This window comes from Triticum dicoccoides, chromosome 6B, assembly GCF_002162155.2.
Source record: "Triticum dicoccoides isolate Atlit2015 ecotype Zavitan chromosome 6B, WEW_v2.0, whole genome shotgun sequence".
Lineage (NCBI taxonomy): Eukaryota > Viridiplantae > Streptophyta > Magnoliopsida > Poales > Poaceae > Triticum > Triticum dicoccoides.
The window spans coordinates 706,570,322-706,574,806 of record NC_041391.1 but is presented as its reverse complement, the minus strand read 5'-3'; the positions used below and the strand labels follow the sequence as shown (position 1 = coordinate 706,574,806).

At 49.4% G+C, this 4,485-nt stretch overlaps 1 pseudogene; it reads left to right on the top strand.

The window, feature by feature from the left end:
- The first annotated feature begins 542 nt into the window (after positions 1-542).
- LOC119327073 lies at positions 543-681 on the top strand (annotated as a pseudogene).
- Positions 682-4,485: the final 3,804 nt, after the last annotated feature.

The window sequence follows — 4,485 nt, the reverse complement described above, 5'->3', positions numbered from 1 at the left end:
ACATGGTAATCAGAGCCTACCTCTTCCATCTCATCTAGTTCCTCCATTGCCACAAACCTCCTACCATGGCCTCCTCCGGCTCCTCCAACTCAACCCTCTCCGGCCAGATCACCGAGCGCCTCACCCGCACCAACTACATCCTCTGGCGCACCCAGATCACGCCGCAGCTCCGAGGTGCTGGTTTCTTCGGGTATGTTGATGGAAGCATACCCGAGCCGGCCAAGGTCGTCGTCACCAAGGACAAGGATGGCAAGGAGGAGTCCATCCCAAATCCGCTCCACCACGTGTGGATCCGGGAGGATCATCAGGTACTGGGATATCTCCTGAATAACCACTCGAAGGAAATGCTCGTGCAGGTCACGTCGATCATCCATGCACACGAGCTCTGGTTGGCATTGGCGAAGATGTTCTCGTCGACCTCGCTGTCCCGCGTCAACAACATCCGGGCGGCGCTCACCAACGCGCAGAAGGGCACACAATCCGTGGCCACCTTCTTCGCACACATGCGATCTCTCGCTGACGAGCTCGCGGCAGCCGGCAAACCCCTGGACGACGACGAGCTCATATCCTACATCATCAACGCCCTGGACATGGAATATCAGCCGCTGGTCTCTGCCCTTGATGCTCGTGTCATCCCGGTCACTCTTGACGAACTCTTCGCTCAGATGAGCAACTTCGATCAACGAGTGGCCCTCTTCCAAGGGGCTGGGACCGGTGGCGGATTCAAGTCTTCGGCAAATGTCGCCACCCGTGGGCGTGGCGGTGGTTCTCGTCCTCGTGGCCCTCCTCGCGGCAAGAGCAGGGGCCCTGGCGGGGGCAACACCAGCAGCAACAACGCACGCGGCGGCGGCCGACCCTCCTACTCCAACACCAAGGGCGGCCGGCGATCTAATGGCTCCACCAACAAGTCTCGGCCTGATGCTATCCGCTGCCAAATCTGCGGTAAGCTAGGCCACTCTGCAAAGGACTGTTGGTACCGGTTTGATGAAGATGAAGATTCATCTCAAGATGAAAAAGTGGCCGGGGCTGCTGAAGCTTCCTACAGCGTCGACACAAATTGGTACGTCGACAGCGGTGCCACAAACCACATCACCGGTGAACTGGAGAAGGTGACCATGCGGGAGAAGTACCGCGGCCAAGATCACATCCACACTGCTAGTGGAGAAGGTATGAAGATTGGTCATATTGGTCACTCAATTATTAAAACCCCTCATAGAAAAATTCATCTCAAACGCATCTTGCATGTCCCTAGTGCCAACAAAAATCTCCTTTCTGTCCACCGCATTGCCATTGATGATCATGTCTTTCTTGAATTTCACCCTTTCTTCTTTTTGATCAAGGATCAGGCTACGAGGAGGGTGCTATATCGAGGTAGATGCGTTCGTGGGCCTTACCCGTTGATTCCGGAGATTAGAAGATCCAATAAACAAGCTCTTAGTGTCACCAAAGTGTCTTCAATTGGGGATCATGATATTGAAACAATTTGTGATTCGTGTCAAATGGCCAAGAGCCACCAATTGCCTTATCCAATTTCTACAAGTATTTCTACCAAACCTTTACAACTCATCTTTTCTGATGTCTGGGGGCCTGCCCCCTCCTCTGTTGGTAGACATACATATTATGTGAGTTTCATTGACGACTATAGCAAGTTCACGTGGATCTATCTCCTTAAGAAACGTTCGGATGTTTGCCAAGTTTTTCTCAATTTTCAAGCTCTTGTAGAAAGAAAATTTGACAGTAAAATTCTTGCTCTCCAATCTGATTGTGGAGGGGAATATGAGAAGCTAAACTCATTCTTTCAGAAACTTGGCATATCCCATCATGTTTCATGTCCTCATGCCCATCAACAGAATGGGTCAGCCGAGCGCAAGCATCGACATATTGTTGATGTTGGTTTTTCCCTTCTAGCTGGCGCCTCCATGCCCCTCAAATTCTGGGACGAGGCCTTCCTCACTGCTGTCCACATTATAAATATGCTACCTAGTCGTGTGATTAACAATGAAACTCCCATGGAAAGGCTCCTTCACACCAAACCAGACTACACGTCACTTCGTGTGTTTGGATGCGCCTGTTGGCCAAATCTTCGCCCCTACAATGATCGCAAACTCATGCTTAGATCCAAACAGTGTGCATTCATTGGTTATAGTGCCCAACACAAGGGCGTTAAGTGCCTTGACATTCCCATGGGTCGTGTCTATATCCCCCGAGATGTAGTGTTTGATGAAACAAAATTTCCCTTCGCACATCTTCACCCCAATGCCGGAGCTCTCCTACGTCAAGAAATACTTCTTCTTCCATCTAGTCTTATCGGCGTGCATCAAGGGGGAAATGATTGTGATGATCCATTATTGACTAATCCTCATAACCTTGCTCTTGAGTCTTGTACTGATGCAGATGCAAACGTGAAGGAAATATGCCCTAGAGGCAATAATAAAGTTATTATTTATTTCCTTATATCATGATAAATGTTTATTATTCATGCTAGAATTGTATTAACCGGAAACATAATACATGTGTGAATATATAGACAAACAGAGTGTCACTAGTTTTCCTCTACTTGACTAGCTTGTTAATCAAAGATGGTTATGTTTCCTGACCATGAACAAAGAGTTGTTATTTGATTAACAAGATCACATCATTAGTTGAATGATCTGATTGACATGACCCATTCCGTTAGCTTAGCACCCGATCGTTTAGTATGTTGCTATTGCTTTCTTCATGACTTATACATGTTCCTATGACTATGAGATTATGCAACTCCCGTTTACCGGAGGAACACTTTGTGTGCTACCAAACGTCACAACATAACTGGGTGATTATAAAGGTGCTCTACAGGTGTCTCCGAAGGTACTTGTTGGGTTGGCGTATTTCGAGATTAGGATTTGTCACTCCGAATGTCGGAGAGGTATCTCTGGGCCCTCTCGGTAATGCACATCACTTAAGCCTTGCAAGCATTACAACTAATGAGTTAGTTGCGAGATGATGTATTACGGAACGAGTAAAGAGACTTGCCGGTAACGAGATTGAACTAGGTATTGGATACCGACGATCGAATCTCGGGCAAGTAACATACCGATGACAAAGGGAGCAACGTATGTTGTTATGCGGTCTGACCGATAAAGATCTTCGTAGAATATGTAGGAACCAATATGGGCATCAAGGTCCCGCTATTGGTTATTGACCGGAGACATGTCTCGGTCATGTCTACATTGTTCTCGAACCGTAGGGTCCGCACGCTTAAAGTTACGATGACAGTTGCTTTATGAGTTTATGTATTTTGATGTACCGAAGGTTGTTCGGAGTCCCGGATGTGATCACGGACATGACGAGGAGTCTCGAAATGGTCGAGACATAAGGATTGATATATTGGATGACTATATTCGGACACCGGAAGTGTTCCGGGTGTTTTCGGAGAAAAACCGGAGTACCGGAGGGTTACCGGAACCCCCCCCCCCCGGGAACTAATGGGCCTTGATGGGCCCTAGTGGAGAGAGAGAGGGGCCGGCCAGGGCAAGAGGCGCACCCCCTCCCCTTGAGTCCGAATAGGACAAGGAAGGGGGGGGGCGCCCCCCTTGCCTTCCCCCTCTCCCACTCCTTCCTTCCCCTCCTTCTCGGAATAGGAAAGGGAGGGGGGAAACCTACTTGGAGTAGGTTTCCCCCTCCTAGGGCGCGCCTCCCCCTTGGCTGGCCCCCTCCTCCTCTCCCCCTTTATATACGGGGAGGGGGGCACCCCATAGACACACAAGTTGATCTTCGTGATCGTTCCTTAGCCGTGTGCGGTGCCCCCTTCTATGATATTACACCTCGGTCATATTGTAGCGGTGCTTAGGCGAAGCCCTGCGACGGTAGAACATCAAGATCGTCACCACGCCGTCGTGCTGACAGAACTCCTCCTTGAAGCTTTGCTGGATCGGAGCCCGGGGTGCGTCATCGAGCTGTATGTGTGTCAAGAACTCGAAGGTGCCGGAGTAACGGTGCTTGGATCGGTCGAACCGGGAAGACGTATGACTACTTCCTCTATGTTGTGTCAACGCTTCCACTTCGGTCTACGAGGGTATGTAGACAACACTCTCCCCTCTCGTTGCTATGCATCACCATGATCTTGCGTGCGCGTTGGAAATTTTTTGAAATTACTACGTTCCCCAACAGTGGTATCAGAGCCTAGGTTTTATGGTTTGATGTTATATGCACGAGTAGAACACAAGTGAGTTGTGGGCGATATAAATCATACTGCTTACCAGCATGTCATACTTTGGTTCGGCGGTATTGTTGGATGAAGTGGCCCGGACCGACATTACGCGTACGCTTACGCGAGACTGGTTTTACCGCCGTGCTTTGCACACAGGTGACTAGCGGGTGTCAGTTTCTCCAACTTTAGTTGAATCGAGTGTGGCTACGCCCGGTCCTTGCGAAGGTTAAAACAGCATCAACTTGACAAACTATCGTTTTGGTTTTGATGCGTAGGTGAGATTGGTTCTTGCTTAA